This window comes from Acomys minous (genome assembly GCF_964271855.1).
Source record: "Acomys minous genome assembly, chromosome: 9".
NCBI lineage: Eukaryota > Metazoa > Chordata > Mammalia > Rodentia > Muridae > Acomys > Acomys minous.
Genome location: NC_140490.1, coordinates 27,359,207 through 27,383,204, shown reverse-complemented (window position 1 = coordinate 27,383,204; position 23,998 = coordinate 27,359,207). Strand labels below are relative to the sequence as shown.

Sequence of the window (23,998 nt, the reverse complement as noted above, 5' to 3'; positions counted from 1 at the left end):
TAACATTGCTGCTGCTTCGGACAGTCTGTGGCAGCCTCATATCCGCACACCTGGGATTAAAATGAAAACATATTCTTGTAATATTTCTGTGTTTTTAAAGAAATGAAAATTCCAGAATTCTCACTACAGAGGAGATGTCAGACATAGCATAGAGGGTGCCCTGCCCTGGGAGTCAGGCCCCTGTCACTAGCCTTCTCACTGCCCCGGTGCCCTAAGCAACTACAACTGAGCTCTCAGCTCCTCTATCAGGGACAGCAGGATGTACTGGCATGGTCTTCTGCAGCTTTCCAGTCCTGGGTTACAAATGTAGCACTGTACCAGAGAGCAGAGACCAGGGATGGCCAAGAAAGAGGGAGTGTCAGAAGACTGAAGAAAGAGGAGTCTTCCACCTGAGCAGGAGTGGTAGTTTTCTATACTAGCTAGAAGCTTAAAGCACACCAAGTACTCCAGTGGCATTTATGATCATCACGGGGTCATGACAAGGCCTCTAGGGAAAGCTCCCAGGTCATATCTATGGCTGCCTTAAAGTTGTAACCCTTTTGTGTGGCTCCAGGGCCGATGGCTGAGGCTATAGGACCCGTGTTTTTGATCCTAAGTCTCATAGTTGTAAACGTACTTTCTGCAGTTATCCCAGGGAGCATCTATGAGTGTTCCTCATCAACAAAGCCTTTTGTAACTTATAGACATAAGGATGTTTCCTCTCTTGGCAGCTTTGGTATTCCTTCATGTATGTGTCATTCATTCAAGGACAGTTAAACTATTAAGCAATAGTACTGCCTGTTTTCATGGTTACATGGATAATACAAGCATTGCCAGACTGAGGCCATGGTCACAGCCTATGGAGCCCACAGACATAATGCATTTTTCCATTGTGGAGTTGCAGGACCACCATCCTTTCCAGTACCCATGTCCCTCTGGCATTGGCAAAAGACAGGCAGGGAGGCTGGCTCCTGTAACTCCAGCAAACACACTGGTGTCATCACAGTGTCCACTACAGCATCCTGGAATAGTGACAGTGGGTTGAATGAAGGGTGAGATAAAATCAAGGAAACAACTATTCAACACCTGGAAGGACAGCATATACTACAGCTAGGGCAGAATCTGACACATAGTAGATGTTCAATAAATAGTTTGGTTGAATGAATGATGACATTCAAGTCATAACCAGGTAACATAATTTTAAATTTTGTGGGGAGCCATGCCAAATTCTGCCATGTTAGAAATCCCGTGTTTAGCCTGCAGGCTGTGACCTTCAAGTTGCTGACCTTTGCTGGAGGAGGTCTTGTGTTCTAGGCTATCCTTGGACTATTTACCTTTGAAAGAAGTAGGGAAGTACCTACTGGGAACCACCCACAGGATCAAGGAAGTTCTTACAGAGAACTACTCAGAGAAATAGGAAGTTCTTACAGGGAGCTATTCAGGCCATTGTATTCTTGCCTGGAGGCTAGGGAGAGTGGGATTAGAATAGATCCTATTGACCTTGCTCTCTCTATATATTCTTACTAGTCCGCATTAAAGAGAATCTTGATCAGAAATTTCCAGACTTGACTCAATATCTCTTCCATCTCCATCCCTCACTTTCAATCCACACTCTCTCTTTCAGGTGAACCCTGGTTTGATTTGTCCCATGGGCCGGGACACATCAAAATTTATAGTCAGTTCATTTAATGTATTCATTAACATTAAGTGTATTCCTTAGGATAGCATTAGTTGAACTTATGAAGGTGAATCATGACATTTCTCTCAATGAAAGATTACTGATTAGTGAGTGGGCATCAGCTTTGTCAATGGGCATTTCTATTGATGAGCCTGACTTATGTGGGCCAACTGACTGGTATCAACCGTGATTCCTGTTGCCACTCCCATTGTTTTTAAATCAATCATGACTTCTGTTGAGTGTTTACCACTTTTAATGGATAATTACAACTCCTATTGATTAGCCATGATTTTACACACTGTGGGTTCTGTTGTCTGGAGAGTCAAAGCATGCAAGATAAAGAACACTCACTTTCAGCTCAAGAAGACATTCCGGCATTTCTGACAAGACTCTAGTGTTTTCTATCTGGAGTTCCCAACTTCTCTTACCTCACTTCCATCAAATCATGTCAGGATCCCCACATATGGTAGAGAAGACATATGGTAGAGGCACATGGCTTCTTTATTACCCACACTGGGGGCTGTTCTCTACCTGATCAGACTATTTCTGTCCCACATGGGGGCTCTGAGAGATCGGTGCTCTGACTCATTCCCCATTATCATCAGTGCAGAAACTATCTTAAAACAAAAGATCTTCAAATATCCTCCTCTACCTAAATAGATAAAATTCCACATTCCTTCAGTGGACTAATAAGCTTGAGCCTGCTCAGTCATAAAGTACATAGAAAGAAGCAGTCCAGCTCTTTCCCATCATATTTTGTCACGTGATAAAGTTGGACTACCTTCTCTTCTCTAGCACTTCCAAATCATGGCTCTAGAGCCACCCATCCATGGCCTGTGTCTCCTCTTAGCTTCTGGATAGTGTCATGTGTAATAGTACTTACTGTCTTTCACAGAGGCTGATTTTTTAAAAACTAAGAAACTAGTCTATAGTTGTGAGCTAGGTGTTACTTCAGATGTTAATTTTGACCCCATGAGTTAAGGCCTCTGTGGCCTTGTGCTAAGGCCTCAGTTCCCTCATCTACAAAAAGGACTGGGCAAGTTCCTACCCACTGGGTGAGTAGTGTAAGTATCAGCCGCAGGAGAAGGCCTCCATGTAGCAAGAGCTTGGGGAGTGGTCATTCTTGTTATTAGAAAAACCAGTTGCCTTAAAGTTTCATTATGAGAGAATTCCTGCACATATTCTGTGATTAAAATTAAGAGTCTTTAGTTGGAAAGAACAGTGCTGCCGATCTTATGGGCAAAATGCTGACAGTTCCATGAGCTGTTTGTGTTCACTCATCCACGTACTCACTGATTCAGTAATCTAATGGCAATCGGCTGGTGTGGATGGCAAGGCTTTGCCATGGTTCTTCCTCAGTCTGTAAGATGTTCCTTATGAATTTGTATATATGAACACTTGGGCCCCCATCTGGCCGGGCTGTTTGGAAAGATCCTGGAACCTTTAGTTAGCAGAGCCTTGGTGGAAGAAGTAGACACTGGAGGCAGGCTTTGTGATTTTACAGCCTGCCTCCTGTATGATATCTCTGTCCCTATCTCTATCTTTATCTCTATCTCTATCTCTATCTCTATCTCTATCTCTATCTCTATCTCTATAATAGATGTGATGTGAGCAGCCTTCTACTTCTGTTGCCATGGTTCCCTTGCCTATAGTTGTGTCTTCCACACCATGATAGAGTAAATCCCTTTGGAGCTATAAACCATAACAATCCTATTCCTTGTTTTTTGTCTGGTACCTTGTCACAGTAACAGAAAAGAAACTAAGATAATCTATAAGAAATTAGGACAGGTGAGCTCTGCTAAAGTCACCAGAGAGCAGTGTGGTACGAACATCATGCTTGACTTCAGCTAAAATCCGGAAGCAAGCCATGGAAAAGACTGGCATGGTATTTAGAGCATAGTAGGTCTTAATATAATTCTGGTTGAGTAGATGAAAGCAATAGGACTTCAGATGAGTTCAAGGAACTCACCACTTGATCTGTGCTCCAGAGAAGGGGCAGAATGTAAGTAGCAGGCATTTTCCCAGAGGGCTCTCTTGTTCATCAGCACAGGATGAGGAGTACAATGATGGGAGTGCATAGGGGACAACGGGAAAAGGGCTTGAATGCTAAGGATGTACTAGAGAGACACTGTGCTCTTCTATGCACAGAGGCCAGGGTCAGCATAATGGCTGGCTAAGACTGCAGAGGGAGATAGGAGTTCCTGACTTTACCATTCTTCTTCTTCTTCTTCCTCCTCCTCCTCCTCCTCTTCTTCTTCTTCTATCATTATTATTATTATTATTATTATTATTATTATTATTATTATTAAAGTAGCTGTTGGGATCTGGGCACCAATTTTTAAACTTGAGCTGGTCTTTGATGGGCAAGACCATAGCCAGACAATCCTTACTCTGAGGTAGTGTTGCCATCATTGCCTTGAGTTTAATTATCACACATAGTTGCTGTAAGGAGTCACATTGTGCTAGCCTGACAATGAGCTGTATCTAGCTTTACTGCTGTAATCAGGCTTAGATGTTTGGTATATATTACAATGGTTTAAGGGTAGGCACTAAGCAAAATCTTTATTTTTCAGAAAGGCAGTTTGGCATCATTCTTAGTCACAAAAAGTAGTTGATCAGGAGGATCACCCCAAAAAGCAGCGTGGGACACTGGGCTGGTTAGTTTTAATTGTTAACTCAGGATACCCTAGGATCTCCTGGGAAGAGAGCCTCAATGAAGATTGTTTAGATCAGGCACGTCTGTGGGGGTGTTTTTCCAATTGTGAACTCATGTGGAAAGATTCAGGCCACTATAGTGGGTAACACCATTTCCTAGCCAAAGGGTCTGGAACTAAGTTTGGACAGTGTGCTTTGCACTAAACATGCGTGCAATAATTTCTCTGTTCTTGACTATGGATGTGATATGACTAGCTGTTTTATGTTCCTGCTGCCTTAACCTTCCTAAACGATGAACTGTAACTGGAAAATGTTAGCTGAAATAAACCCTTTATTCCCCTAAGTTCCTCCCCCGACCCCACACACAATATTTTATCACAGCACCAGAAATGAAGGAGAACAAAACATATGAGTGAGTTTTGGTACCATGCAAAGCTCAAAGAAAAAAAAAAAAGAGATCCGATATTTTATCCTGTCATTAAAAGGAAAAGATTCCAAGCCCATCTCAATCCAAGAGTAGTCAGGTGACCACTCAGGTCATGGGGCTGCTGAGGGCAGCAGGCAACAGCACATATTCCCAGACCTGCCACCAGCAGGGGTCAGGGGGATTGTGGAACAATCTCCCTAGTCACTCTGGGAAGCAAGGTTTCAAGACCAGGAAACATGTTGCCTTAAACAAACAGAAAACACCCTCGGTGGGTGGAAGCCTGTTCGTGACAGCATCTGGGACGTTATTAATAGCAGGCTTGGGGCGGGCAGACAAGTGAAGACCTATCCACCCAGCAGACAAGACAATGGGAGAGAGGGAGGCAGAAAGCGGAAACAGCTACTGTCCTGATGATAGAGCATTTCTTCCTGAGGCGGTGGGCACGAGACCTAAGGCGAGGAGCACTCCAAGCCAGTCAGTGTTGTGCAGCCCAAAATGGGAACAAAGCATGAGCTGAGCCAGCTGCCCCCGAGGGAGGGGCTCAGGGATGTTTGTCTGTTTTGTTCTGGTTTTAAATCAGTAAATAGCTCCCTGTGGATCTGGGATTTGTGTAAACACAAATGGACAGCAATATAAGGTGAGTGGAAAAGCTCCAAGGCCAACTCAGGCAGAATTCTGTTTCTACATGTAGACTACTCTTTCTGGAAGACCAGAAGAACCAGCTTCCCTCAGGCCCCCGTTGCTCTCAGTCCCTTTAATCCCCAGTTAACTGAAACTCACTGCAATTGGCTATGAGGAGGTGGCCTGTGTTCTTGGCCAAGGCCAGTCAAGGCCCAACACTCAGAGTCTAAGCCTCCCAAGAAGGGTGCAGAGCTAAAGCCTAGTCTCAGGATCCTGTGAGGAAATGCTGCCGGGTAATTCAGACAAAAGGACCTACGGTTAGGAGAGATGAGCCCGTTGGATCAAATATTTTAATTTAGGTGAAAAGTGTTTTTTTTTTTCCCTCTAATATGACATTGGACAAAATAATGCTTACAGAAGCCAAAGCCGCATGGAAGTTTAATTATCACAGCCCTGTTCTAGTGGGCATGGAGTCATCCTCAAAAGCCCCAGCCTGCTAATGAAAATGGCCACTCTTTAAAGGTAGGTGAGCTGTGAGCGTGTGGTCTCTCAGGGTCTGCACAGGCTCATGCTACAGGATGCCTTTAGAGAGCCAAGCATTTCCAGTATGTTCTCGGCCTTTCTCTTTCCTGAGCACATGAGGCCTGGAAGTTGCAGGGCTCCTCTGCTTTGACCTTATGGCTATAGATCAGAAAGAGCTAGGAAGTCCCCACTGTCACATTTGACTCTCCTGGATTCCCTTGAGATGCCTCTGAGAAATTCCACTACCTTAGTGAGAGCCAGAAAGGCAAAGCTTGCAGAGGTTGTTTGATAAAGTTTTATTGTGGGCTTTCTTTCCTGCCTAGGGGGACTCTGGGAGGCCAGGGTGGGGGAGGGGAAAAGAACAGGCACGCTAAGAACTTTTCCAGAGTTGCATATAAGTTTTTTTTTTGTTCCCCAAGACTGAGGAAAAATGATGAGGTGAAACTCCAGGAGGGCCCAGAAGATTACTTGGTGACCTCTGGATGTCCCTGACCGTACTTGAGACCCACCCTAATTCGGAACAAATTTAAAAGAAAGTCAAGAACACAGGGCAGGGCAGCAGATGGGTTATCCCAAGAACACTAACAGAGGAGGGTCCATGTCCTAAAGAGGACCCCTGCGGAACACACTTTATACTTCTTGAGAGTTTGAAGTTGCAGAAGAAAATCGACATGACCGAGGGCACTCTTTAACTCTGGGCCGCAGCTTTCCAGATTCCGGGGGTCATTTCTCTGATGCTCTTCCCACAGTGCATCCTGTAGTTACCAATTCATCATCAGGGTTACATTAGCTAGCACAGTGCCAGAAGCCAACGAGTGGAAGCTTTTCACTTCTCAGTTATTTTAACTGAGAATATGTATCGCAATAGTTTTTGAGCTACAGCCCAGCAGCGAGCGGCCCCCAGCGCTCTGAGCATTGGTCATGAAGATCATCTTCATGTAAATGTAAGTGAAATATTCCCATCTGGCCTGGGAGGGAGGGGAAAGAATGTTGGCAGAAGGAAGTAGAGGCAGAAAGCACTGCAGGACACTCCAAAACTCCTGGCCAAAGACAGTGACTTTTAAAACCCGTATGTCTGGTGTGCAGTGTTCATCATCAACACAGGCGGGCTCAGCTCTATCATAACACTATCAATGATACTGAACATTGCCATGGCAACCACACACAGCACATCATTCAAAGCCCTTTCACGGATACCAATAATTATGATGGACTTACAATGTTTTAGGACATTAAAGGCCTAAATTAGTAGAGAAAATGATTATCTGCAATTTGATAGGCCTTTCCCCTCCCATCTCAATTGGATTGAACTTTCAAGGTCAGTTTGGAGTCTTCCTGGTAGAATTTTTCTCCCTGACTTTATACATTGTTCCATGCTACAGCTGAAGAGGAAAGGGAAAAGTCTGAGGCAGTGTGAGGGCCAGAAAAGGGAGGAAACTTAGGCATTCGCACTTGTGCTTTCAAAAGCCCAGCAAGTGGAAAATAACACAGGGAGAGACCTTTGCTTGCTGCCAGCAAACACCGCTCTCAGGGAGCAGAATCTTACCACATTAACCTAGAAAACAGTGCCCGAGGAGACCCAGCCAGCTTCCGAAGTAGGATCCATCCTCATACAGAATGTTAACACCAGGAGACAGTCTGACGTGAAAAGGCATCGTGTCAAGTCATAGCCACAAACGCGGAAGTGGTCGGTGAGGGGGTGCTATTTCCTATCCCTGGCAGCAGCTAGGGCCCAAGCCAGACACACCCAGCGGGTTCTGTCTTTACTGCGTCTTTGTGATCTGTGGACTCAGTTCCTTCTTTCCCCACATGCTCCTGCTCCAGCAGAGAGGAGAGGCAGACTCTCAGGAAAACGTGACCCTGTTCCCAGCTATCAACACAACAGGACACTGCCCCGTGTATACCTTTCCCCAGGACAGTTGACTTTTGCAGACAGGGCTGATTCCTCTCACTTTGGGGAGAGAGCCTGAGCAACCTTAGCATTACCATAGGAAAAGCGAGACCAGCACAGAACCTAAACCTAACCAATGAGTAGTCACCAAAATTCCTTCCTTCCTTCTTCTTTTTTTTTTTTTTTAATTAATTTTTAAGGTTAGCACAGAAAGCCCTGGGCCTCATTATGGCAGCTTTATATAGCCATGTCACCGGACCGTGCTCTTGATTGGTCCCCTTGCCCATTTCCTCTCCCCTAGAACATTCTTAGCATTAAGGAAAAGGAAAAGGAAGTGATATTTTCAGCAGCAAGGCTCCAATATCATAAATTCAGGAAGAAATGCTAATTTAGTGATTTATTCCAACTCCCCTTGTCTCTCATCAAATTAGCAAAGAGATGGGCTGGCATATCACCCGCAGGCTCCCCTTTCTTGATCTTTAACATTAAAGTAGCTGCATTATGTCAGCACGAGGCCAAGACTGGAGATCAAATAGGCCCCCAATGCAAAGGGAGAGTTCTTTTAAACACCGTGCACTTGCCTGCAATTAGCACATTCAGAGCCCCGCTAAGCACCTGCTATGGAAGATACACTCATGGAGCTACTGTTGCGTCTGAGACCTTCAATTTACATGTGCGGATCCGAGTCTGGTGAGAGAGAATTTAGCAGAATACACAGAATTAATTTTTAAGTGTGTTTTCCTGCTTGCTGCTCTGTCCAATTCTTGTGGATACAGAATGGCTGCCTCTCACCACACCAGAGGCCAGGGGCAGCAGAACAGCCCTGGCCATGAAAGAGGCACCTGCCAGTGAGTCAGATGGCTCTCCAGCTTTCAATTAAAGGCCACCTAATGGACGTAGGGGGAGCTGTTTTATTTTCCCTGACAGAGCCCTTAGTTTTAAACTCTCAGCTTCATTTTCAAAAAATTGCTGCCTTTACACAGAAGGAACATCTATCTTTTGTGAAAAGCTGCACATTCCTTCATCTCCTGAATCAAAACTGCATTTCCTCCACAGTCTGGCTGCGCAGAGCTTCCTGTGGTCCATGGTGGGCTTATTAAAGGATGGTAGTCCCTGGTGTCAGAGCCCCTGGGTGGGAAGGCTCACCTGGAGTTTTGGGTGCTTCATCCTCAGTTTGTCCTCTAGAGATAATAGGCCCAGGGAACCATATTCATCCTTCTAATGGTTTCCAGAAGGGCAAAGGAGATAACATGGGAGGTTGGGTTTCTTTTGAACCCTGGATCCAAACACATCAGGGTGTCTAAACCATATGCCTATTCTGGACCTTGGGGGATTAGTTTTCCTTAGATCAAACAAGACTGAACGTTTCTTTGGACACGGTTGGCTTTCTTCCTTGGAACACACACATTCTCAGCAAGGATATTTCTATCCAGTTTTCTCCAATGAGTAATTAGGAGATGTTCACAAGCAGGTGTAGGAAAACAAAATAGCTAGGCTCCATAAATCACAACCGAATCACGTGAACCAGCAAAGGGCCACGGTGCGGCCTCTGCACACAGCTTAGCCAGGCAGCACTGTTTCCAGCAAAGAGCCACACAGCCTCTGCACACAGCTTAGCCAGGCAGCACTGTTTCCGGACTTGAGGAACTTCAAGGGGGCCATTCTCCTGCCACGGGTGGGGGTTTTGAAGCTGGATAGATCCTGCAGGCTGGGCAAGTGCATTCCCAAGGGAAAGAAGCAGGTGGTCTGAGTTGCCCTTGATCTGCACTGGGAGCACATGCGTCTCACCCGGACTCCTGTTTGTTTTCAGTATCCGCTGAGGCTAACGTGGCGAGGACAAGAGATGGCTTCTGGGGCCATAAGAGGACTGCACAGGACACCCTGGCCAGCACCACAGACCTCAAGGCAGTGTCAGGCAGTCACACAAAAGGTAGGTCCCCGTCTTCCCAGGCAAAAGAAACCCACATGCAGGAGTCCTTCTAAAGGAGGCTTGAACTAATTTGTAATTTTAAATTTCCAAATGGCTTTTTATGAGCTTGCATGCTCAAAGCATTTCCTTTAATTTTTAATTTTTATCTGCACAGTGCTCCACAAATGCCCCAATGTGAGTTCTCTCCTCCCATCTTGTTATCTTAATGGGGGAAGGGAAAAATGTCCTGCCGGTCATTGCACCTTAGGCGTTCTCATTTACGGACTGAAAACATAAAAGTGCAGACGTAAATTATTTACAGCCCATTGTATCTACGTGTATTCTGCATTCTGCATTCACTCACAACTGTCAAGCAGGAACACAGGCTATTTTCCACTTTTAACTGTGTTGGTATCTTGTTTGTTTTCCAGAACGTAGAAATGGGGGAGGCTGAGGCAGGAAGAGCTGGGGTAAGCCACTTAGGAGAAGTAACGGCAACACACCATCAGGAAGAAGCCCAGAGCTGCCATTTATGCTTGCCGTGTGCCTGTCACTGCATCTTCATGGATGAGAGCAGGACTGCCTGTCTCCTTATAGAGGTAGACAGAAACCTGACAAGATGGCTTCCAGTTGTAATCTGTAACTCAGGAGAATGGGCAGCAGAAGCCCTGTGAATCCAAGCCCCACTAGATCAACGAATGACATGATGCTTTCCATCCAAAGGGACCACTGCATGTGAACAAGAAGGGCCTCACTCAGAATCCCCTCTTTCCTCCAAAACTGGGCCATGTTATAGAGCAATAATCATAGGGGAGCAATTAAATATATGCATACACACCTATAATACGGTCACACATATACAAAAACACACATATAATACAATCCCTAACCTGTACTAGAGGCTTGGTGAAATAAAGCCAATCACAAAAGACAGGGTTCACCATTAGAAACTCGGGATTTAGTCTAGTTTCTTCTCCTCTGTAATCCTTTAAGACTGTCACCCAGAAAGGCACAAGTGCACTGGATGTGTCTGTGGGCAGCCCCAAAGCACTTCTCTGTTATTGAATTTGAAGTAGGTCTTCCGAATCTAGCAACCCAGGATTTTGCACAGGTGAGCCTATGGTGAGGGGCAGGCATGTACAGACAATGCTGGGACCTTGGTCTACATGTCATTCAGTATATAGAATTTGTCCCAGGTCAGATCCTGGACCACACTTGGCTTCCAGTAGATATTGCCCGTGGAGCTGGGTGCATATGTCCATCTGCCACACGCCCTCCAGCAGCTGAGGAGTGAAAACACTCAACAGAGTCCACAAGGCTGGGGTGATACATCATTCTCTGCCATCAGCCCCCTGTATAAAGTGCTCAGCTGCTCTCTCAGTTCCAGTCTGAACCCCTCAAACTACCTCCTAGGACCAATCTCTGAGATCGACACACGCCTAATGGGAGGAACCTCATTTCTGTACATTCTGTGGGGGCTGGTCAACCAAGTAAGCAAAGAGCTGCAGAGAGCACCAACTGTGTCAAATACTGGAGACTTTTGGTGTTGAGTCCAAACCCAGCCAACCGACATTGATAAGAAGACACAAAAATAAGCTACATCTTCTGTGATATTTATGAGTTTCATTTCCACTCTGTCAAATGTAATTTGCGGAAGCTCACTTCAGAGCAAGCTGGCACCAGCCATTGTATCCTCTCCTCTCTGAGCCCACCTCCCAACTAGTGTGAGCCTCAAATTACTGCACTAGTGACCTCTCTAGCCATTGCCTTCTGCCTCAAGACAGTCTCATGGTCACCTGAGAAGCGAAGCCAAAGCATTCCTGCCTGCATGCTGACTGGGCTGAGAGCAAGCGAGAGAGTGCTGCTTTCCCACCCACCTGGTTTCTTCAATAAGAGGGAAAAATAAATGGAAATGAAAAGTATACAATTAAAAAATTACATTTTACTTCCTTTTGCTAATGGACATAAGATGATTCTTTTTTTTTTTTTTTTTTTTTTTGGCTTGGCAGGGACACCAGATGGGTCCTGTAATGAATATAACTTAATATGTAGGCCCTGGAGTTCACAGAAACACATTTCTCCCAGTCAGAAGGTAGCAAGCAGGCTGGCACGCGTTGTTTAATGTAGAACACTGGTACCCGCTGCTGCACTTCTCTTTTCATTGCACATTGGCCTTTAATCCTAATATCAATGTGGCCAGACCTCAAGCCATCAGATCCAGAAGCTGTCACTGCTGCGATGGGCTGGCACCACTGCACGCCCCCCAAAAGGCAGAGACCACTAACTGCTCACCCTGCTTCTCCTCCTGGGTCTCAGGATTTATACCACCAATTAAGGCCATAACAAGTGCCCTGGGTTGACCTCCTAGGAGCAAGAATTAATTAAGCACAGTATTTCTTAGCAAGGAATGACATTTCCCCAAATGAGTTAGCCAAGGTATCCGTGCTGCTGACGTGGCTGTTAAATGCAGGACTCCTAATTGTGAAAGCAAGTAGAATACTCCGAGGACGCAGGTTAGTTTATGCTTTTAATTTGACAATAAAGGAAAACAAGTTTTTACTTTTATTTTTATTTCGGGGGTAAAGAGGATGTTTTGAGAGTATATAATGTGGGAGGCACAGAATTCTGCGCATTAGCAATAGCATATCACTACTTCTAATTATTAACAACACGAAAGAAGGAAGCTGGAATTCACATTTACCACCTGCCCAGCTTACAAAACCAAGGAGTTGGCTAGAACGAATCTTCTTACCCCAGATTCTTATGGTCCCATAAATTACATAATTCAGGTGAACACAAAGCTAAAACAGGCTGAAGTTTCCATTTTGTTCATTACACAGTGATAGGTTGTCTAATCCAGGTTGTGGCAGGTTTCTTTTCCTTTTTTTTTTTTTTAATATAATCTCCTTCTTAAACGCACACTCTGTGGTGAGGGAGCATCCACATCCAACACACATGGATGAAAAGGCATGTGTGTGAATGTGTGTGGGGGAGGGAGTGGTGGAAGGAGAGACAAGTGTATGTGGTTGCCCCACAGAGGCCAGAAGGTCAGGTGTTTGTAAGCTACCTACAAATTCTAGGAACCAAACTGTCAACCCCTAGAACAATATTACTCACTCTTAAGCACTGAGCCATCTCTCCAGCCCCAGGAAACCCTGGCTTATACTCAAGTTTGCATTGAAGATAACTTTTTAAATGCATATTATGACTTAATAAAAATTTAAGCACTAAAAAAATGTAAGAACATACAAACAAAACTTCTATCTCGACTGTTTAAAACGTGGTGGGAGGCAAGAGCCATCCCATGTCCCCTTGTCTGATGCCCTAGTATAAAACACGTATATGAAACCACCAGTGAAGATGAGAGGGGCCGGCCCCTGGAGCGCATCCTCCCACACAGCCACTCAGGCTACACACCGACTTTCAGCAGCCCTCTCTCTGAGTCTCTTGGTAGGACACAGGGAAATCTGACACTGGGTGGTCTTCTCAGGACTCTCAGTCGGGAGTGAAGAAAGCTCTCAGCCCTCTGCCTGGAAACACTACCATGGCTGAATGGGAAAGAGACCTTCCCTGCCCGTCACACCCAGAACATTTCCACTTTGAGTTAGAAACCTCATCCTCTTTCCTTTAAGGAGTGAACACAGCCAGCCCCGGTCTACAAATCCCTGCAGCCTACTTGCCAATTAATGTATTTAACTCTAAGGAGCGGGCGCTGTTTAATTTACCTCATCCATCACCAAAAGGACGGTTTGGTAGAAAATATTAGGATTTCCAAATAATTTTATAGCTCTGTAAATTGCCAACATACCATCTGCAATTGAATTAACATTTATAACCAAACTGAAATAATAAATAAAGCAAATTATGCTGCAAATATTCGCAAGTGCCCAATATGCACTTGAGAATGATAATTAGCATTTTATAATCACGCTTCATTTTCTTTATCCAACTTCCTGTCACATTAATGATAAAATATTTTAAACTGTGCTCTATCTGAAGCCGCACAGTCTCTAGATTAGCCATTAACTAACGCGGAGAAGGAGAAAGGCCGCTGCTCACTTGCGCAGAATTTGCCTCCCAGTCTTGGCCTGGCTCATCTCCAGGTTTTGTGCCCTGGTTTGCTTTGCTACCTAGAGGTCCAGAAAGTTGATGCCTGATTCATGTCTTCTAAGCCTGTAGCTCTTTGTGCTTGCCCTGTGTCCTCCTGTGAGCAGAAGACATTCCACTCTAGAGTCATGCTTATTCTTTGAAGGTTCTAAACGGAGGCTTGTTAAGACTCAGGAAGTAATCAACTAAAACGTCTCAGGAAGTCCCTGAAAGCAGATTCACAACCCCACCCCCCAAGCCTGAAGAAACACAGACTAGTCAGCCTGTCTGGTAGAACCCTCCTGACCTATTAAGTTGCCTTCAAGCCTGTAGCATGCTCCAGCACTCCAGGGGTTGTGAGTTATAATTCATGCCTGGTTAGTTTTCAGTGATGCAGTTGCCTTTGAGTGAAGTAACTATGGCAGGATATTTGATCACACTATGAACTCTGAGAGTGTGTTCGTTTACTGGAAAACCCTGTTTCTAGTTGTGGTGTGGCTCAGCCCTAGCACACAACTTTAATCCAAGAGCTTTCTGCTTGAGCATTGTAAACAGGATTAAATAAAGTTAACCCAAGGTCAAGAGGCAAAGCAAGCAACCAGTTGTCAGGAGTGAACATAGGGAAAAACCATAGAGAGGAAGAGGAAGACAGGAGGACGGATAGAGGGATGACCAGGAAGTCGAAGGGAGGGACATGAGGGATGACAAGGAAGTCGAAGGGAGGGACATTCGGTTTGACATGTTTTGTTTTTTGGGTTTGTTTTTTGTTTTGTTTTCTTTTGAGGGAGATGGCATGGGAGAGTGCTTTCTGATTTTAGGACTTTAGCTGAGGAGGAAGGTCAGCTGGGTGCTTTCTCTGCCTCTCTGAGCTAGCAAGCTTTCATCCCAGCATCTGGCTCCTGAGTCTTTATTGGTAAAAGAGACCGATAGAAATTTTGTTGAAACCAACATAACCCCAATAACCTTACCAGTTCACCAGGTTGTATTTGGTGGTGGTGTTAATTTGGTCTGTCATCAGTTCCTTTCTTGGATTCAGAAGACATTTGTTTATGTCTCATCCCAAAATGCCATGCAACAAAGATAAAAAAATTTACCATTTTAAGATGTAGCTTACTTGTGCTGGCTAGTTTTATGTCAACCGAACACAACCTATAATCATCTGAGAGGAGAAAAATTCAGTTGAGAAAATGCCTACAGAAGATTTGGTTGTAAGCAGGCATGCCTGTGGGGCATTTTCTTAATTAGTAATGGATGTAACAGCCCATTGTGGGTTGTACAATCCCTGGGCTGCTGGTCCTGGGCTCTGTAAGAAAGCAGGCTGAGCAAGCCATGGGGAGCAAGCCAGTAAGCAACATCCTTCCATGGCCTCCGTATCGGCTCTGTTTCTAGGTTCCTGTCCTGACTTCCTTCAATGCTGGAACTATGGTGTGAAAGTATAAGCCAAACAGACCCTTTCCTCCCAAGGTGTTTTGGTCACGGTGTCATCACAGCAGCAGTAACCATACTTAGGATACTACTCTTTTGCTCCAAAAGACTGAACAGGGCAGAGAAGCCAATCAGCTGATGTCACTCAATGGAACATAACTCTTCCTCAAATGAGTCTCCCAGAAGCTTGCTCTTACCATTCCTTGATGCCTTTGGTGAAAGCATGTGTCAGTCTTTATCCACCTCAAAGAACAAGCAATTCAACCGCACAAATGAATGAAGAATGCACAGGTACATACACACAGAGCACACACAAACACACACACACACATACACAGAGCACACACACAGAGCACACACAAACACACACACACACATACACAGAGCATACACAGAGGGGGGGAGGCACACATGTCTCACCTAGTTTTTCAAGCATTGAGCAAACTTCCCATTATTTTCCTCCAAAAATAGTTTCTTAAAAAAAAAAAAACTATCCCAGCCTAATATGGTAGTGCACACCTGTAATCCCAGAACTCAGGGAGGCAGAGGCAGGCAATCTCTGTGAGTTTGAGGTCAGCCTGGACTACAGAGTGGGAGTCCATGATAGCCAGGGCTACACAGGGAAATTCTGCCTTTAAAAAAACAAAAACAAAACAAATAAACAAACAAAACCCAAACAAACCCTCCAAAACTATCCCACGAGCACTGGGGAAGCCAAGGTAGGAGGATTAGGATTCTGGGCTATCCTGGGCTATGTAATAAGACCTTTCCTCAAAAAGAAAACCAGCACCTACCCAAGCCTGTATCCAAAATGTTTTGCTTCCTCATATACACCAGACACCTCACAGTTCTAGTCTGCTTCCTAATACAGGAGCCACTGGCCACATGTGGCCAGGCAGCATATGGCATGTGGCATCCAAACTGAGACGTGCTGTCAAAGTGAAAGGTAGGTTCCCGTTTGAGAAATAAGCATGGAAAAGTTTAGTGCAAAAAAAAAAAAAAAAAGCTGAAAACTGACACAGTGGCCTCATCAATTCTCTTGGAGAATATGTTCTTCTAGCGACCAAAAATGATTAAGAGGCCAAATCAAGGAAAGCTGTGGAGCTGTTGATGAAGGAAGTCCCCAAAGGTTTCAGAGTGTAGACTTCCAGTCTCAGCCGCTGTCCAGCTGCTTATCGATATGTAGAGTTGAGGTACAGCCACAGGAAGAAAGAAGAAAGAAGTGGAGAGGACGTCATGGGCTGCTGTGTGCTCAGCTTACAGTCCCTCCAGCTCCCAGAGGAAAAGGAAAGCTTGGGAGGTGCGCAGGAAAGACAATCCGGTGGCTACAGGCTTGGATCTCAAGGCTGTGTAGCCTGTGTCAAGTCCAACTTCCGCAGCTTGCTGCGGATTTCTGACAAGTCACACCATCTCTCCAATGTCTTACTCAAATTTTATTTTCAGATAAAATAACATTTAAAATCAGTACTATTGCCTCTTTCTTCATAGTTATAAATGTTAGATGAGCCTAAAACAGAACCTTGCACACAAAAAAGTTCATTAAAAAAAAGGTATTAGCTTCAATAAAAAATCATTAGACAGAAGCTTCTACAGGGCAGAGGAACCTGCAAAAGAGGCAGATAAAATGGGAACGAGGGCCAGGTGACACTAAGACTGCAAGCACTCTGGACGCAGGTGTAGAGCAAAAGGAAAAGAAAAAAAAAAAAAAAAGACTGGAAGACACAGTACCTGCTCCTCGCCCAAGGCTGACAATGGGAGCTGTCAGCTGAGCGTAGTGCTGTGGGATTCCCTTTCCAGGTTAGCCATAGAGCGCAGGGGCCGTGTTACACACACTGCAGGGCCTTGCTAGCCTTCAGTCCTGCCAGTGGCTCTCACAGTGCTTTACATGGCTGAAAAGAAGCTGCAGATGGAGGCCTTCGACTCACACTCACTCACCTTCCCAGCATCTGCACAGAGGCCACAAAGTGCTGACTGCTGAGCGGAATAACAGGCTAAACTGCAGACTCACACAGAGCTGGGGCATATAATCTTGGACAAGTTTCTAAATCTGGTGCCAACCCTATAAAAGCAGGAGTCTTTGACACGATGTTCTCTCTAAGTATTTCTCATCTGCTTGCTGTATAAGCTCTGCATTTAGGGTATTGAGAGGTTTCGAGGACCAGACAATATGTTGGCAAACCTGCTGGTTTTGGCCTCTCATTCCCACAGGGGAGCAGCTCTGTAATGGCGGTCCCTAGGTCTCTGGATGTGGCTCAGTAGTAGAGCACTGGCCCAGCATGCTCAAGGCTCTGGGTTCCATCACTAGCACTGCAGGGAACAAACACTGGGGCCTCTCACCATGTGGGGGCACTTAGAGAGACACATCCCAGAGACCTTGGAAAGCAAGACTCTCATATCCAGAACCTTCCATCTCACAAAACAGAGCTGGTGTGAAGTACAGAAAGCAAATGTGATGAAGCTTTTGTGGCTCATGGGTCACTTAGGAGGTTCATTTCCAGCTAGCTGGTCACCCAGGTTCTGGTAATGGATACACGTGGACCTGGAGAAGCAGGAGGAAGTCAGTCTGTGTCACTCTCATGGGGCTGTGATTAGAAAGCATCCCAGGGGAGGGGTGAACACAGAGCAGGGCTAATGTGACTGTAGCTCTCATGCTCAGTAGTCAGCACTGATCCGACCCGGGGTGTTCATGCTTTGGTACTCAGGTGTAACAGAGACTGTCAGGTGGAAGTTGCATGAGATGCTCGTACCAGGGAGGAGATGTGAAGGGTACCAGGACCCCACAGCTCTGTTGGAACAAGTGAAAGTTGAGGGCCACCAAAATCATTTCCATCATCCTGTGAATCTCCTGAAAAATCAGTGAAATGCAATACCTTAAGGAGTTCAGTGCCACGTATACATCAGGGCTTGCACAAATTCCAGCATGCTTAAAATACATGTCTGGTTTTGGGGTTACACTTTTAAATAGGAACAAATTACTAAATGTCATTCAGGTCTTTAATCTGGTTTGAAACACAGAAAAGAGAAGCAGCATGGGTCACACCACCCCATAAACAGCAAGCGACAGCATTGCCTCTTGTTCCATAACCTGGCATACCAGAGAAGACCCAGAGAACATGACTGGCTTGCTGGTCTCAGTGAGGTTCCAAGGTCAATACTTTCTATGTTTCTCACTGCCCTTACCTTGATGTGATGCACTTCTCAAAAATTCACAGTGACATTCAAAGAGGAAAAAAAAAAGACAAAAAACAAAAAACAAAAAAGAAGATAGTACCTCCAAAACAGCCCCACCTTGGGAGTGTGTACGGAACAACTTATGCATGCTTTCGGTGCCCTTACTCTCTGTAATTAAAAGCCCACAGACAAATTTCAATCTGAAGCCAAAGAGAGTTTGGGTTGAAGACAGGGGCTCACACCGTGCCAAGCATAGCAGGGAGCTGAGCAGCACTCTGCATGGGGAACAGTATGGAAACACAGCGACAGGAGTAGGTTACCCAGAGCAAAAATGTATCAGCTGCCTAAAATCAACAAGCCAATCGCGGTGTAGAGGCAGTGGGAGCACAAGGGTTTCCCCAACTTTCCCTTTGTTGCCGCAGACTGCACACCTTCGGTGCACTTCCATCTCTGCATTACTTGCAAGCCCATCCATTCCCAGCGTTCAAATGCCTGCCTTCTGCTTGACTCAGTGAGGAGAGAGGTGGGGTGGGTGCTGTGTGAGCCCAGAGGAGAGGCTGCTCAGGCCACGCCCATCTGCAGTTGGATTGCTCTCTTTCTAATCTCTGACTCTGTGCAGAAGCCCCAGCATAACAGACTCCGAGCTATCAGGGGCTGCTAATGGGTATAGTAACCAAACGGGCCCCTGATCCCCATTCCCCCCACATCTTCAAAGTTACACCTTCCTCCCCTAAAACTCCAAACCCTCTCTTCTGCCTGAAAATAAACATGTGGTATCAATTACTCACCAGCCATGTGGCATAGAACCTCCCCTTCCAGCAAACCCCTAGTAAGAGGTCCTGTCCCCGGAACTATGTTTAAAGTGCCTACCATGCACCTGTCCATGTTCAGAGCTGATAACACTTCTAAGAAACAAGAGCTACCCAAGTGGAAAATCAGACGCACTGTCCACCCTGTGTTCAAAATCTAGGACCTTTCAGGTAAGTGGTGGGGGACCCCTGTGTCTCAGGCTGCATCAGGTCCCACCTACATTCCAACTGAGCAAAGGTGCATATTGGCCTTAGAGTAGTTTTGTAAGGAGCAGCTATCCACTTTATTTGGCATGAAATTTAGGATAAATTCCCAGTTTGCAGTAGGCTGTGGGTTCTTAACATGGCCATGATGAGCTTGCCCATGCCAGGCACTCTGTTAAACACATGATGTTAAGCATGCCAAGCTCAAGGCTTTCTTGGGCTATAGAGTACATCCAAGACCAGCGGGTACAAGGTGGCAAGAACCTGCTTCAAAATAAGTGAAAAGAGGGCTGGTGGGGTGGCTCAGTAGTACAGTGCTTTCCCAGCATGTGAGAAGCCCTGGACTCAGTATAGTGTAAAAACCAAATAAAACTGACAAACTAAAATGTCCATGGTGCCACCTAAGTCTGAGGAGACTCTGAGCCTCATGTCCTGGAGTCTGGATATTTACTGAGACTTTAGCCAAATCAAGTGGACAAAAGGAACATTAAGAAAGAAAAGAACACATGGCTTCCACCGAAGTGCTCCTCGGCAGCCCAGCTTTGGCCCCTTAGGCTATCTGTAACATCTGACCGTGGAGCTGCCATCTTGTAAGCATAGCTGAGGACCTCTTCCACAGGAAACATAACTACTAGCTCTAAATAAAAGCATCTTCGTATGAGCCGCCTTGTCAGATGACAAGTCACTCTAGCTGTTTTGGCACAGTAACAGCAGCCCAAGACACCAGGAGGCAGAAACAACCATCTAACTTTGTGATACACAGAGTGTACAAGGGAAAGGATTGCTATATACCTTCAGGTGGGGCAGTTTGTTACACAGCACTGGTAACAGACACTCTGGAGGACTTAGAAGCCATTTAACCATATACAATTTTACTTCATGTTCTTATTTTAGAAATAAACTCTGAGAAGGTATCTGTTTTACTCTCATTACAGAAGACTTATAAAAAGCAACTCTCTGCCTTGTAAACCCTCTGCCCACCTCAGTGAGCCCTCCCACTTGTTATTTCATTGGTATATATGAGGAATGGGGAAAGATGTTCCAGGTCAGTTCAACTTGGCCATAAGAAATGATTTTAATAATCAAAAACCTCAAGTAACACAAATTTAAATTATCACCTTTGGAAACCATCAGAGCACCGTCTCATCAAGTGGCACACTGAACCCCAGTGCTGGCCAGACTGTCCTCCCCAACTACAGAGCAGTGTGGACATGTGTATGTGTGTGTGTGTGGGGGGGTGTTGGGGAGACCATGAGGTGGATGAAGAATTCAGAGAAGTCTCCCTAAGCCCAGCAGCGAACGGTGATGATGAAGAACACCCAGAAAAATTGTCACTCTTCCTCTCTTTGCCACTGGGATAAGTGTGGCCCTTATCTGCCCCTTACTGAGCCTTTGTCCCATATAACTTGGACCTTGCACAAATGTGACACAATCCTGACAGTTTTCTTCTACCTCTTTTGCATATTATCTACTATTGATTAGTTCAACAAACATATGCTGACACATCCTGCCAAACTTCGGTGTAGGTACTTAGGCGGTACCGGGGATGAAGAAGGCTAAGAAAGTTCTGGTGTTTCTAGCATTGCTACTCTAGAGGAAGACGGTGAATAATGAGTCAACAAGATACTTAACAGGAAGTGCCACACCAGAAGTTCCATGTCAGGAAGATGGCCAGCACAGCACATCCATTCCATGAGGACTCCCCGGCAGTCACATGGATGAGCACAGCAGACCCTGGGACTGAGTTCTCACATAAACACTGGGAGAACAGATTCTCTTTGGATTCTCCAGGCATTCCCCAGAGAGGCCAAAGAAATTGTTGAAAAACAGAGATTTGGTACAATCATTATATTGGGTGCAGTACAATGGATTTTCCTAAAATTGTCTCATGGGTTATGCTTAGGGAACCTGTGAAGACGTTTGTAGAGAAGAAAGGTATGAAAGAGGACACAGCAAGGGGAAATGTCGCAAAGGCTTTTCACACGTACTTTTATTTTATGGGTATGGGTGTTCTGCCTGCACGCATGTCTGTGCACCACTTGCATGACCAGTACCAGAAGAGAACGTTGAAACCTCTGGTATTGGGACTATAGACAGCTGTGAACCACCATGTGGGTGCTGGGAATTGAAGTCAGATGCTCTGGAAGCACCTGGCGCTCTTCGCTGCTGTCTGAGCATCTCTCCAGCCCCTTAGAGGTTGTATATAGCACCTCCTAAAGTCCGAAGCAACAGCAAGAGGACACAGTGAGTTCAGCCTTACCGAAGGTACCAGCACCCATGGCTCGCTGGACATGTACAGTGGCAGCCCCCTTCCCCTTCTCCATCCGGCTATGTGGGGCCTAGAGAATGGCTCCAGCTGATGAGCAGCAATAGCAGTGTCAGAAGCACATGGAGGTGAGCAAGCCCCAACAGCAAGCATCTCAGACCACGCTGCCATGGACAGTGGCTCACAATGCCATGGCTGGTCCTGGAGGGAAGGTGATGTGGAGGAGTCCATCCAAGATGCAATGGGGCATAGGTGATGGCAAATAATGGCTGCTTCAGGACATGGGGGTTTCACATGTTCTTGTTTCTTCAGCTTAAGCCTCACTCTCACAATGGGAGAGTGAGATCCTTGACTGTGATGGAAGAAAGCTGTGACTAAGACAATAACCAATCACAGGCCTCACTTGTCTGGAAATAACCAATCATGGGCGTAGTTCCCGCCGGAGGGGGAGCCTATGACTCTGCACAGGATGTTGCAGAAAGCCAGTGACCCTGAAGCTGCTTTAGATCTAACTGGGTCTCAGACACAGGCCTGTGTATGCCAGGGCTCAGAGTCAAGACAGCCACACCTATGTGATTGCTTCCCAGATGGCTTGAAGGGAAGGAAGCAACAGTAACAAAGATATGAAGCTAAAAAAAAAATCCAGCTAAATCATTTTTTTTTCATTTTAATTGAAAGTTTAAAATTTGTCCTTAAGAGAAGTTCAGCTTTATTATTCAGTAAGTTACCAAAATGTTAAATAGGCTACCTAAACATAATTATCCCTAGTGTTTCTCATGGTTAGTTGTTTATCTGTGCCATGTACTTAGCAGGGAAGCACTCTTTAGAGGTCTCTACCCCTGCCCCCTTCCCACACTCAGCTCCTGTTCCCAATACTCTATGTGCTGTAGAATCAGAAGATCTGTGGTTTAGGATCACAACAGGGAAGGAATTTCCTAGATATGCTAAAACCAACCAACCAACCAAACAATACACTTCTCCTCTTCCTTAAATCACCAGATTCTGGTTATGTACCACTGAGGACTCCCCAACTGTCAACACACTGCATGTGGATGTAAGGAAAGAAATTGGTTTATATTTTAAGCCAATTATATTCTCTGGTGAAAGAGGGACTTGCACTGGCTGTGTTATGCCATTGATTAATCTTGTGCAGAGTCTGTGTGGCCTAATAAACTGGCTAACAGGGTTGCAACCAGTTGAAGGAGCCTTTTGAGTGTCGAGACATGCCTGTGGAATTCGTAAATGTCAAAGACCAGGTCTCTTCTCCAAATGCTGCTGTGCTAAAACTAGTCCTTTGTGTTTCTGAGACATGGTAGAAGTTGGAACAATAGCTTTCAAAGCATTCCTTGGCAGGAAATGTACTCCCAGGGTCTCCAGACATAGATCACCCGAGACTCCAGCAGACATGAGACAGAGAGATCCAAATGGCAGCTCTTACTTCTCCTGAGACAGCAGAGAAGCCTACTGGCTTTGGGCAACATGATCTGAGGAACTTTCCAGGCCTGTGTGAACTTAGTCTGAATACATGGAGAAGAATCGACATCATCTGGTCAGTATAGCCTCTCTGCACGTGTCCCACCATGGAAATCCCCGTAGAACCCAAGTCGAAGACTGTAATTTTAGGTGTCGACCACACCAGTGTATCCAGAATTTATGTGAGTTCTGGAATATGAACTCTGGTCCTCACACTGGTATGTCAAGAGCTTTAACCACTACAGTCACCATTGATGCTCCTCAAGGCAGATTTTAATGTAGATTTAAGCCTGGGGGGGGGGTGGGGATGGTAGGGTGGGCACAGACTTCTCAAGAAAGAATCCTTGGCTAGCTGCCTTCCCAGTAGCTGCATGTGTGATTTTGGGGCCTTCCGAAGTTACTTGTTAAAATGTCTGAAAAGATTAAAGGAATATATTTTGCCATACTTATTTTCATCTGAAGAAAAGGTCTTTGGCACACAGTCATAAAGAGTAAGGTATAGCCTGATAGGCTGAGCAGGAATAAGCACAGGTCTAGGAAGTCAGAGGAACCATTGCATGATACTCTGCCGTAATAGACAGACTGCTTTGGGGGCCTGAGAACACAACTCGAGAAGTAGACTTGACCACATGCTTTCTTGCAATTGGACACGAATGGACAAACAGCAACACCCTGGTAGAGGGCCACCTTGCCTCTATTGATGAGGGCGTGGACAAGCTTCCCACAAACACTTTTACCTTATATACCGATGCAGCCCTCTTTTGAAATAAAACAAGACCAATCCAGACCAAAAAAGAAAAAAAGAAAAAAAAAAGCCTCAGGCGACAGTGCTGGCCACAGAACTGGTGCCAGAAGCCTGGCAGGATGCTGCTAGCAGAGGAA

The 23,998-nt window shown here is 45.4% G+C and overlaps 1 protein-coding gene and 1 long non-coding RNA gene across 6 annotated transcripts in view; one reads left to right on the top strand and one right to left on the bottom strand.

Moving 5' to 3' along the window:
• Positions 1–23,998, bottom strand: part of RARB (retinoic acid receptor beta) — a 134,246-nt gene that overhangs the window by 71,421 nt on the left and 38,827 nt on the right. The gene's annotated exons all lie outside the window — the stretch shown is intronic.
• Positions 5,589–12,646, top strand: LOC311604626. 3 transcript variants are annotated; one of them, XR_014781588.1, is made up of 4 exons: positions 5,589–5,653; positions 5,778–5,882; positions 9,584–9,703; positions 10,114–12,646. It is a non-coding gene; the product is annotated as an uncharacterized lncRNA (long non-coding RNA). The 3 variants fall into 3 exon arrangements; XR_014781589.1 differs by having other exon boundaries at positions 5,601–5,882; XR_014781590.1 differs by lacking the exons at positions 5,589–5,653; positions 5,778–5,882 and adding an exon at positions 6,739–6,826.